The sequence below is a fragment of the Jaculus jaculus genome, chromosome 10, assembly GCF_020740685.1.
Source record: "Jaculus jaculus isolate mJacJac1 chromosome 10, mJacJac1.mat.Y.cur, whole genome shotgun sequence".
Lineage (NCBI taxonomy): Eukaryota > Metazoa > Chordata > Mammalia > Rodentia > Dipodidae > Jaculus > Jaculus jaculus.
This window is the reverse complement of record NC_059111.1, coordinates 42,424,331-42,438,202: the sequence shown is the minus strand read 5'-3', so window position 1 is coordinate 42,438,202 and position 13,872 is coordinate 42,424,331.

Genomic DNA, 13,872 nt, shown 5'->3' with positions numbered 1-13,872 from the left:
ACCCATCACTGGGTACCATATGTTTGGCTCACTGAGAACCCACTCCATGGCCTGTCTTAGGTTGTCTCAGTCAGTCTGAGATCTTACCTGTCATTGGTCACATGGAGGGCAGAGGAGGTGGCAGTGGGTCATCTAAGGAACTTAATTCCTGAGTTGCCACCTGTGGTATTATGTCTCAACCTGATGGAGTTTTATTGCCTCTAGCCACTGGTGAATGAATTGTGTAATTTTGTTAATTACACAAGGCCTGACAGTGAAGATAAGGAGGAGGGGAAGGAGGGGCTTAAGATAAGGGAGGAGGTAGGGTAAGAAGCCATGTAAGCCCGTCCACAGTGGGCTGTCCTGGGGGGGTCCCATCTCCTCCTCTCCAAGTCTTCCTGGAGCCTCTTAATCTTGTCCTGGATGATTCCCAATTTATTGGTATAAAAGCAGCATTTTTTTCCTGTAAAAACAAGCATATGCCTCCCTTTTTGGCTGTTAGTAGGTCTAGTCCCTTCCTGTTTTGTAGGACTACCTCAGCCAGGGAATCTAGCTTCCAGGAGTGATATCTACATCTGGGATTAAAGTGGCTGGGGCACAAAGGCCCATCTAATTGGTGGGCAGAAAGTTATAGGCCATCCCACATCCACAAACATAAACCATTCCAGAAGGTGGGCAGCGTTGAGCACTGGGCTCAGTTGTGTTAAAAGTACATCACTTCTCAGTAATGAGTATGGGCAGCAGACACAGAATGAGCAAAAGACAAACATCTGTAGCAGTAAAGCTTCCTTTCCAAGAAGCGAGAGAATTCCATCCAGGCAAGGCAGACTTAAAAGCAGATATTATGTCATCAGCAGCTTTAGCTGCATCAAAAGTAAGATGATTATTTGGCAAAGACAAAATCTCTGAATGCACTGAATCAGATCCAAGGAAATATTATTATTATGTCAAATATCTCTTAAGTGCATTTTCCCAATGCTGTTGACTGTCATTATATTTTTTAGAAGTAACACAAATCCATTGAAAATCTACATGACACTCCAAACAAGTTCTAACTTTCAACCCTAGTATATAGAAAGTTTAACAGGTGAAACTGTATCTAGGGTAAGGATTGAGCCCAAGCTCTTAAAGGGAGGCACAATTTGAACATTCTCAGGAGCTACTGTAAAGCTGTGAGTATGAAGGATACTTAGATTTTAAAAGTACAAGTCTAAAGCCAAAATCCACAGCACACTTAAGGAACTCCTGTTAGGCACACTTTGCATATCTTTAGATTGAAATATGAAACCAACCATCACACCTGAAGATCCATACAATGGCACTGACTCCAGCCAGGTGGCTGTAGAGTGGAGACCACAAGCAAATAAACAATTGAATATATTGGGGGCCATTTATTTAAATTACCACATTCTGCCCCTGGAGCCCAATAGATTTATAACCATCACACATTATAAATTGTTAGAAAAACATAAAATATTTAGCGTAAATAATGCCTTTTTTAGTTGGTCATGTGTGGGTAAGGATTCCCCCTTTTGTTTTTGTAATTGAGATTTGAGAGTTTGATTATATCTTTCAACAATAGCTTGGTCCAGGGGGTTGTATGGAATGCCTGTGGAATGTGAAATTTTCCAGGTCTGGAGAAAATCTACAAAGGCCTTACTTATGAAGCAGGGGCCATTATCTGTTTTAATTTGGTCAGGTAGTCCAAGGGTGGAAAAGCATTAAAGCAAATGGCTAATTGTATGTTTAGCTTTTTCCCTGGCATGTGCAGATGCCCAGCAGGCATGGGGAAAGGTATCCACTAAAAGAAAAATATCAGTGACCCCAGTCACTATGAGAGGGAAGACTTCTCTCTTGTTCCCACCTGGGTCAGTCCAATGGAGCCACGTGGCAGTCTCCCAGGAGGTGGATTGCCCACCAACTCCCAGTAGGGGAGGACCGGGCACAAGCTGCCAGGTGGGGGGGGCATCTATTTAAATTACCACATTTTGTCCCTGGCTCCCAATAGATAATCACACATTATATATAAATTGTACTTAGTTTAATTTTAAAGGTCCCCACAGTCTTGACCAATTTAAGATATTAATATCTGTAAAATTAGACTTCCAGTTAAGATGGTGGCATAGGTACCATGCCAAAGCAGCCTAGGGAGTAAAAAGACAGAAAAAAATCAACAAAATATACACTTTTAATAAAAAGGGAGGTGTATAGGAAATTGAAATTGGTAGCAGAGAAGTAGGAGAGATCCACAGCATCCAGAGCCCGCACTGTCTGGCAGAAGCAGCTCCAGAAGTTCAGCTGAATGCAGCGCCAGTGGTGGCGCACCAGAAAGCTGCCAGGCTTGGCTTGAGCTGCAGGAAAAGCCAGGTGAGGGGATTTTCCACTCTCACTGGAGCTCTCCACAAACTCAAGAAACATGAAGAGATAGTGGCAGTGAACAATGGAGGAGCAGATCACAAGGTAGAAGAACACATGGAACAGTGAGAGAACTAGAGCACCATCAGCAGCCTCCCCTCCCCAACCACCAGTGCCCAGCTCCAGTGAAAAGAGCAGCAGTCCTGGGACCTGACCATGCCAACTTGAGCTGACAGGGGGCCCAAGCAGGAGCAGAGGTAACTGGGATTATGCCAGGGAAGGATCTTATCTGGTCACAAGCTGACTTGGAACCTTCAACAGATCAGAAATCTTAACCTCCTTATTGTCAGGATTAAGGGTGTGGGTGGGGCACCACACACCCTAAAGGACGGTTAGAGGACCTGGTCGTCATAATGCCTACTTTTGGATAAATACTCTGAAGTGTTTTTCACTGAAAGTGTACATTCTTTAGTTAAATTTTAGAATCTGCCTGTGTTTTGTTCCACTCATCCTACTTGAATATTCTCATAGCAGGCAAACCCAACACCTAGGGTCACTGTTGTAGATACTCTGAGAAACTTGAGAGACACAGCTAACACAGCTAATGCCTTAAGGTCACACCCTGAAGTTATATAATATGAGATTGTCTGATACATATAGTAATACCCAGCTAACTAGAATATCCAATCATTAAATAATCCAGCATGCAAAAATATATAAATTATAACACAAGAAACACCAAAAATCAAGACAATATAAATCCACGAAAAAGGAGTAATGCATCAGAAATGACCTCCACTGAGAACGAGTTAGGAGAAAAGCCTGAGAAAGATTTCAAAAGAATGATTATAAATATGTTCAAAGAAGTAAAAGAAGAAATCAAAGGAATGAAAGAGGAAATAAAAGGAATCAAATAAAAAACAGGACACAAATTTAATGAGATAAAGAGGTCAATGCTAGACATAAATAAGGAAATAGAAATAATAAAGAAAAACCAGTCAGAATTATTAGCAATGAAGAACACAGTTAATGAAATTAAAAACTCTGTAGAAAATTTCACCAATAGAATGGATGAAGGAAAGGACAGAATATCTAAGCTAGAAGACCAGGTGGCAGATCTAGTACAGTCCAACAAAAATAAAGACAAACTAATAGAAAAGTGTGAGTGGGAATTTCAAGATATTTGGGACACTATGAAAAGATCAAACATAAGAACTTAGGGCATAGTAGAAGGAGAAGAATTTCACTCCAGAAGCATAGTAGGTGTCTTCAACAAAATCATAGAAAAAATCTTTCCCCAAATTGGGAAAGACGGGCCAGTGCAGATACAGGAAGCCTTTAGAATACCAGCCAGACAAAACCTGGAAAGAACCTCTCCTAGCCATATTATCATAAAACTACCAAACACACAAACCAAAGAAAAAATATTGAAAGCAGTGAGAGAGAAAAATCAAGTTACCTACAAAGGCAAGTCTATCAGGATTACAGCAGATTACTCAACACAAACTTTAAAAGCCAGAAGGGTGTGGAGTGAAGTATCCCAAGTCCTGAAAGATAACAACTGTGAACCAAGGTTACTTTATTCTGCAAAACTATCCATTCAAATAGATGGAGAAATAAGGACATTCCATGATAAAAGTAAGCTAAAGGAGTATTTGAAGATAAAACCAGCTCTACAGAAAATACTTGAAATAATCCTCCATGCTGAAGAAAAAGAAAGCACACATGTAAGGAACTGGGAAAAAACAAACAATACTCAAATACTAGTTAACACAAGACAGCAAAGGTAAAACCATAAAAACTACAAAAAATGGAAAAAATGAATACACATCTTTCAATATTATCTCTTAATATCAACAGTCTCAATGCCCAACCAAAAGGAATAGGTTCACAGACTGGGTTAAAAAACAGGATCCTTCAAATTGTTGCCTCCAAGAAAACCACCATTCTACAAAAGACGGACACTATCTTAGGGTGAAATGTTGGAAAATAGTGTTTCAGGCAAATGGACCTAGAAAACAAGCAGGGTTGCTATCCTAGTATCTGACAAGGTGGACTTCAGTCCAACATTAGTTAGGAAACCTAAGGAAGGTCACTTTATATTGATTAAAGGCACCCTCCAACAGGAGGACATTACAATCCTAAACATATATGCACCTAATATGGGGGCCCCCAAATTCATCAAACAAACGCTATTAGAACTAAGGTCGCAGATAATATCAAACACAGTGGTAGTGGGTGACATCAACACCCCACTCTCAATTGACAGGTCATCCTGGGAAAAAATAAACAAAGAGGCATCTGCACTAAATGAGAATAGAAGGAATGGACCTAACAGATATCTATAGAACATTGCACCCAAATGCTGCAGAATATACATTCTTTTCAGCAGCACATGGAACATTCTCTAAAATAGGCCATATATTAGGACACAAAGCAAATCTTAACAAATACAGGGAAATTGAAATAATTCCTTTCATTCTATCTGACCACAATGGAATCAAACTACAAATCAATAGCAAGAAAGGCCATACACAAAATCATGGAAAATAAATAACACATTACTAAATGATGAATGGGTCAATGAAGAAATCAAGAGGGAAATAAAAAAGTTCATAGAGTCAAAGGATAATGAGAATACAACATACCAAAATCTCTGAGGCATAATGAAGGCAGTCCTAAGAGGTAAATTTATGAGCTTTAAGTGCCTATATTAAGAAATTAGAAAGGTCACAAGTAAATGACCTAATGCTTCACCTTAAAGCCTTGGAAAAACAAGAACAAGGCAAACCCAAAATCAGCAGGTGGGAGGAAATTATAAAGATTAGGGCAGAAATTAATGAAACAGAAACTAAAAAAATCCAAAGAATCAATGAAACCAAGAGTTGGTTCTTTGAAAGGATAAACAATATTGACAAACCCTTAGCAAATCTGACCAAAAGAAAGAGAGAAGAGACACAAACTAATAAAATTAGAGATGAAAAATGTAACATCACAACAGATGCCAGAGAAATTCAAAACATCGTAGGGACATACTATAAAAACATATATTTCACCAAGTATGCAAATATGGAAGAAATGGATGATTTCCTTGATTTATATGACCTACCTAAATTAAATCAAGATGAGATTAGTCACTTAAATATACCTATAACAAGCATGGAGATCCGAACAGTTATCAAAAATCTACCAACTAAAAAAAGCCCAGGCCCAATGGATTCACTGCTGAATTTTACCAGACCTTCAAGGAAGAGCTAACACCATAGCTTCTTATGCTTTTTCATAAAATAGGAAAGAAGGAATTCTACCAAATTCCTTCTATGAAGCCAGCATCACCCTGATACCAAAACCAGGCAAAGATAGAACAAAAACAAAAAGACAGAAACTTACAGACCAATCTCCCTCATGATCATAGATACAAAAATTCTCAACAAAATATTGGCAAACAGAATACAAGAATATATCAGAACGATCATTCATCCTGACCAAGTAGGCTTTATCCCAGAGATGCAGGGATGATTCAACATACGCAAATCTATAAATGTAATACATTACATAAAAGGGTTGAAGGACAAAAGTCACATGATCATCTCATTAGACGCAGAGAAAGCATTTGACAAAATCCAACATCCCTTCATGATAAAAGTCCTACAGAGACTGGGAATAGAAGGAACATATCTCAATATAATGAAGGCTATTTATGACCAGCCTACAGCCAACATATTACTAAATGGGGAAAAACTGGAAGCTTTTCCACTAAAATCAGGAACAAAAAAAATAAAAGAGAGAGAGAGAGAGAAAGAAACTTACAGACCAATCTCCCTCATGATCATAGATACAAAAATTCTCAACAAAATATTGGCAAACAGAATACAAGAATATATCAGAACGATCATTCATCCTGACCAAGTAGGCTTTATCCCAAAGATACAGGGATGGTTCAATATATGCAAATGTATAAATGTAATACATCATATAGATGGATTAAAGGACAAATATCACATGATCATCTCATTAGATGCAGAGAAAGCATTTGACAAAATCCAACACCCATTCATGATAAAAGTCCTACAGAGGCTGGGAATAGAAGGAACATATCTCAATATAATAAAGGCTATTTATGACTAGCCTACAGCCAACATATTACTAAATGGGGAAAAACTGGTAGCTTTACCACTAAAATCAGGAACAAGACAAGGGTATCCACTGTCCCCACTTTTATTTCATATAGTACTGGAAGTTTTAGCCATAGCAATAAGGCAAGGGACACACATAAAAGGGATACAAATTGGAAAGGGAGAGATCAAGTTATCATTATTTGCAGATGACATGATTCTAGATATAAAGGACCCTAAAGACTCTACCAGCAAACTGTTAGAGCTGATAAACACCTATAGCCATGTAGCAGGATACAAAGTAAATGCACAGAAATTAGTAGCATTCATATATACTAACAATAAACACACAGAGGCTGACTCAGAGAATCATTCCCATTCACAACTGCATCAAAGAAAATAAAATACCTTGGAATAAACCTAAGCAAGGAAGTAAAGGATCTCTACAATGAAAAATTTAAAACACTCAAGCAAGAAATTGCAGAAAACACTAGAAAGTGGAAAAAAACATCCCTTGTTTCTGGACTGGAAGAATCAATATTGTGAAAATGGCAATAATACCAAAAGCAATCTACACATTTAATGCAATCCACACCATAATTCCAAAGACATTCTTCACAGAAATAGAAAAATCAATCCAAAAATTTATTTGGAATCACAGAAAACCTTGAATATCTAAAATAATAGTGAGCAACAAAAATAAGTCAGGAGGTATCACCATACCTGATTTTAACCTATACTACAGAGCCATAGTAACAAAAACAGCATGGTACTGGCACAAAAGCAGATATGTAGATCAATGGAACAGAATAGAGAACCCAGAAATAAGATCAGGTAGTTATAGCTACATGATATTTGATAAAGATGCCAATAATACTCATTGGAGAAAAGAGAGCCTCTTCAGCAAATGGTGCTGGGAAAACTGGGTTTGTATCTGTAGAAGGATGAAAATAGATTCTTCTCTCTCTCCATGCACAAGAAATCCAAATGGACTAAAGACCTTAACATCACACCTGAAACTCTGAAATTGCTAGAGGAAAAAGTAGGGGAAACCCTTCAGCATGTTGGTCTTGGCAAAGACTTTCTGAATATAACCCCAACTGCTCAGGCAATAAAACCACAGATTAACCATCAGGACGTCATGAAACTACAGAGATTTTGTACTGCAAAGGACACTGTGAATAAAGCAAAGAGGCAACCTACAGAATGGGAAAACATCTTTGCCAGCTATATATCTGGTAGAGGATTAATATCTAGAATATACAAAGAAATCAAAAAGGTTAATAAGAAATCAAAAAAGCCAATTAAAAATGGGCTATGGAACTAAATAGAGAGTTCTCAAAAGAAGAAATACAGACGGCATATAAACATCTAAAAAATGTTCTACATCACTAGTCATCAGGGAAATGCAGATTTAAAAAACTACATTGAGATTCCATCTCACTCCTGTCAGATTGGCTACCATCATGAAAACAAATGATCATAAATGCTGGATGGGATGTGGAAAAAGAGTAACCCTTCTACACTGTTGGTGGGAATGCTATCTGGTCCATCCATTATGGAAATTAGTGTTGAGGTTCCTAAGATAACTAAAAATTGATCTACCATATGACCCAGCTATAGCACTCCTAAGGCATATATCCTAAGGACTCATCCCACTTCTTTAGAACTACATGCTCAATCATGTTTATTTCCACTCAATTCATAATAGCTGGGAGATGGAACCAGCATAGATGTCCCTCAACTGATGAGTGGATAATGAAGATGTGGCACATTTATACAATGGAGTTCTACTCAGCGGTAAAGAAAAATGAAGTTATGAAATTTGCAGAAAAATAGATGGATCTGGAAAGGATTATACTAAGTGAGGTAACCCAGGCCAAGTAATGCAAGCACCACATGTTCTCCCTTTTATGTGGATCCTAGCCACAGATGATTGGACTTCTGTGTGTGAAGAAAAAAACTCAGTAGCAGAGGCCAGAAAGTTAAAAAGGAGATATAAATGGAAGAGAAAGGAAGGGAGGAGGGTACTTACTAGGTTGGTATTGTATATATGTAAGTAGAAGAATAGAGTAACAGGGGTGAAAAGGTCTAAAGTGAGGTCAGGGGAAAAGACTGAATAAAGGAAAGGTGGAGGGAGAGCTAATCAAAATCTAAGAGGATACAAATAAATCATTTTGAATCCTCTGGTTTCAGATAATGGAACATTCAGGAGCCATAGAATCATTGTGAGAAAATTTTCAGTGCCAAGGATGGAATACCTCCAGTGAGTTGTTGGCCAGGGAGGTCCCTGATGCCCCCCAAACATTATAGGCCATTTCCAAGGCCTTTGGTTTCCCACCTGGAGTAGATGGTAATTCCCTATTTTCGAAGACTCCACATACTTGTTCTGCAAGGCCACTGAGAAGTCCTGCTGGAACTGAGCTGATTACTTCCTCCATGTAGACCAGCTGACAGAAAGCTGGAAGTTGCCATTCTACATGTAGTGCAATGGGAGAAAGAGATACCACCAGTGAAGACACTCAACAGTGCACAGTACAAGCTTTATAATTGGCCAGCTATGCCAAGTGAGCTAATGGGTGCAATAGTGGCAGGTCTGTCATGGTGGAAACCACCTACCCTCCAATTGGACTGCAGGCTCGCTCCATGGGAGGGAATACATTCCTGATACTGAAAACTTAAAACAGGGGCAGTCATGAGCCCTAGGGATGTAATATATGCTGATGTCTGGAAGAATGTATATACTATGCTTATCAAAGTGCCCAGTAAGCACTTCTCTTAATATTCACACCCTTATATTAATGCTACTCTCACTTTGGGTAGAGAATCCTCTCTTTTCAGATGGCAGTGACCTTGGGATGACTCAGAAGGTATCATAGTGCTGGAAAGAAGTGATTGTAGTACTGAGTAACATCTCAATCAAACCTTCCAAGGGTCAGGGTCTAATGTGGAAGAGGTGGCAGAAAGAATGTAAGAGCCAAAGGAAGGGTAGGACTCCTTACAACATGCTCCTGCAGACACAAAATGGCCTCGATATCCATGACCTTACAATGCCTGACACCACCTACAGAAGACCATCATAAGAGGAGGAAAAGATCATGACATCAAAATAAAAGAGAGACTGATTGAGATGGTGAGGGGATATGATGGATAATGGAATTTCAAAGGCAAAGAGCAGGGGAGGGAGGGTATTACCATGGAATATTTTCTATAATCATAGAAAATGTTAATAAATATTGAGAAAAAAAAGATCTCTAAAATTAAACAAGTTAAACACTTCTAACATATAAAGTCACAGAGTAAACATTTTTAAATGGTATAAGGCATAGTAAGGAGAGACAAAAACAATGTAAATTGAACCACCATAACCTAAAATTAGTCTCAGTCCCTGTAATTGTTTGAGGTTTTTTAGCTTAATATCTTAAATCTCAGCCAGGAGTGGTTGTGCACACACACCTTTAATCCCAGCACTCGGGAGGTGGAGTTAGGGGGATTACCATGAGTTTTAGGCCACCCTGAGACTCCATAGGGAATTCCAGGTCAGCCTGGGCTAGAGTGAAACCCTACCTCCAAAAACCAAAACACAAAAAAACCAAATCTTAAATCTTTCAGTCAAATATCTCTAGCAAAGCATATCAGTCCATTACAAATTTAATCGTGATTAAACTCTCTGGGCCTGGGCAGCAGGATGCAGCCAGCCCTTATGCCAGTAACCCAGTTCCAACAACGTCCTCTGCAGTCTTTCCTTTCCCTTAGACAGCTCATAAGCCAAGCCTTGAAATTGAATGCTGTCTGTATTTAGCATTCTCAGACTCTCATCAGAATAGTCCATAAAATTTGGCTTACCACTCCAGAAGACACCTTCAGTATAAGCACCAAGTCCATGTCTATTCCTCCAAAACAAAGGTTCCAAAAGATCAACATCCACATGGTCATGTTCATCTCAGTCCACTTCTCAGACAGCTTCAGTTTTGCTGAGATAAACTTCCAGACCAGGTACGGTTATGGAGGAAGGGATATTTATTGAAGCTTACAGATTCAGGGGAAGTTCGATAATGGCAGAAAAAGCTGGCCTGCCTTCACAGGCCCAAGGAGAGAAAGAGAGAGAGAGAGAGAGAGAGAGAGAGAGAAGCACAAGCCTTCAGAAATCCAAAAGCCGCAGATGCAGCTTGCTAGGCCCGGTTCAGAAATACAAAAGCCACCGGTGAACTGAAAGTGAAAGGAAAGAGAAAGGGAATGAAGAGATGTTGACAAACAAGTACAGGCTATAGAAGCAAAGTTTAGTGCATTAAATATAAAGACTGCCTCATAACTTATGAGGGTATGCTCACCCGCACATGTACACCGATTACCTCTTCAACGCATGCCTCTAATGGGGCACTAGTTGGCCGGGTTCCTGGAGTCCCACATTAGGCACCAGAGGCCGGGCTCCACCAGCAGGTAGGTAGTGCTGAAGGAAGGACCAGGCCTGTTGGTTCCTTCCAAGGGGTTGAGGAGGAAGATGAACGTCAGACGACTCAAAACCTTTCCTACTCACCGGAGAAAAACCACACTGAGTCGGGAGTCTTGTGGAAGCAGGAACTCACAGGAATTTGCTTTATTGTTACAAGCAGTTGCCTATAAAATGTTGGGGATGAAGGTGGGGATTTTAGGATGGGGGGAAAGGTAAGGGCCAATAGTAAACTGTGACTATCGAAATGATAATTCCAACTCCTGCCCGGAAGTAGCAGGCCAGAAGCCGTTAGGCATCTTGCTGAGTCCGAGGCAGATCACCAAACTTTAGCTAGGCTCAGGAAGTTCCACTAGGCCTCATGCCCAGGCCTTTCAGGGCCCAACAGGTTAGAATTATCAGAGGTGGAGGTTTGTCACTGACTAGAGTAGTTGGACTTGAAACTACAAAGTTTGATGTTTGCCCTGTTTTAAATATTGTATTGGTTAAATATTTCTTTGCTCTGCTCAATGTCAATTTTGCAGACTGAATGTTTATTCTGTGTCATTATGCTTTTCTCTCTCTCTTTCTCTTTATCACTCTTTTGGTATTTCAGCTCAGTTAAAGGACCTTGAACTATGGGGCTGTTTGAACATCATTGGGATGGATTAAAACCATGGGATTTTTAAAGTTAGACTGAATGCATTGCATTTTACATCATGGATGATTATTAGTTTATGGGGGTCAGGGGCGGAATGTGGTGGTTGGATTCAGGTGTCCCCCATAAGCTTAGGTGTTCTAAATGCTAGGTTCTCAGATGATGGAGATTAGGGAATTAATGCCTCCTGGAGGCAGAGTATTGTTGGGGATGGGTTTATGGGTATGTATCCAGTTTTCCCTTGTCATTGTTTGGAACACTCTCCTGTTGCTGTTGTCCACTTGATGTTGGTGAGGAGGTAATATCCACCCTCTGCTCACGCCATTGTTTACCCTTCCATCATGGAGCTTCCCCTCAAGTGTGTAAGACAAAATAAACTTTTTTTCCCCACAAGATTCTCTTGGTTGAGTATTTTCTGGCAGCAATGTGAACCTGACTGCAAGGCCCACCTATACCACTACTGGCCATAAACTCAAAGGATTCTGCATTCTATTACAGAGACAATTGCTGTTGTTGAGGCAAAAGACACAGATCTCACCTGAAAGGAGATAAGAGATAGTTTATTCTGGAGCCAAATGTGAGTGACCATGGCCCAGGAACACAGATTTAGGTTACCCTAAATTCCACATTCCAACGTGTTAACAATTTCATGAAGGGTTTATAGTTACAGAACAAAAGAAAATCATAGATAAAGGCACTTTTCAAATACGTTGGTTGACCATCAGGTAGGCAACCTATAGCAAAGCAGGGAATCTCCACCATAGGCCTCAGATATTATCTGATGACATTCTTAGCCCTTGGGTTGGTGGAAGCTGGGGGTCTCTTCTTGCATTCCAAAACAGATTACACCTGCTCAAATGATAGTCACCAGGATGTTAATTCAGACACAAAGGTAGGTAATAAATGGCTATTAAGGGGCTAAAGGTAGTCCAAGATAATTTGGCTCTGACTTGAAACATTTTTCCTAATAAACAGAATAGACAGTTAACAAAAGAAGAAACACAAATGGCCAACAAATATTTGGAAAAAAGTATTCAGTGTTATTAGGCATCAGAGTAATGTAATTTAAATCTGAATTAAGATTCCATTTTATCCCAATAATAAGAATAATTATTAGGAAAACAAATAATAGATGCTGACAAATTTGTGGGGACAAAGAAACACTTATGCACTGCTAATGGGAATGTAATGATATGGAACTCAATGTGGAAGTTCCTCAAGAAACTAAAAATAGGACTGTCATATGACACAGCTATAGCATTCCTGAGTACATACCCAAAGGCCAGCATATCCAAAAGTGCAAAAACCACATAGTTTCTCTCATATGTGGCCTCCAGATAAGTGTGTGTGTGTGTATCATGAAAATAGAAGAGAGGAAGGGGGGAAGAGATCTTAACAGAAAGAGAGAAAGGCAAAAAGAGAAAGTAATGAAATACATGTGACATTAAAGCAGAAGGGGTAAGATTGGGTAAGGAAGAAAGGGAGAAAACTTAATAAGAACAAGGGAAAGTGACTTATGTATGGAAATGGCATAACAAAACCACTTTATTGTCACTTTAAAAAAATTAAGAAAATAATATTAAACAAGGAAACTTCATTACTTTTGAAGAATATTTTCATGATATATGTAAACATAGTTCTTAAGAGGGTGACTATTATGTGTCAGAAGTTTTCTAAGTGCTACCATATGTAGCCAAAATCACACTTGAAGGAAAATGCAGAGTTTTTATAAATTATAAATTAAGTTTACTGAGGAGGAAATCACAAACTGTGGGGTTTATTTAAGCTATACTGGGATCTATGAAATAATGCTAGAACTTGTGGGAAGTAGAAATCTAGGGCTTTGTATAGAAAAACTTAGGAGAAACCTGCATGGCATCTTCCATGTGGATTGTTTTTTAAAAAAATATTTTATTAAAGCTGGGCATGGTGGTGCATGCTTTTAATACCAGCACTTGGGAGGCAAAGGTAAGAGGATTGCCATGAGTTCAAGGCCACACTAAGGCTACAGAGTGAATTCCAGGTCAGTCTGAACTAAAGTGAGACCCAACTTGAAAAAAAAATTTCATTTATTTGAGGTGGGGGGAGAGAAGAATATTAGCATGCCAAGACCTCTAGCCATTGCAAACCAACTCTAGAGGTATATGCCACCTTGTACATCTGGCTTATGTTGATACTGGGGAATTGTACCTGGGTCATCAGGCTTTGCAGGGAAAGCCCCCATGTGTGTTTAGAAGAGTGAAGAGGACAGTGAGGCTAGAACCAAGAGATTCAGAGAAGAAGTAAGAAATGAAGAGAGTTTCTCTCATGATTACCACAAGTACAAAAGGTAGCAG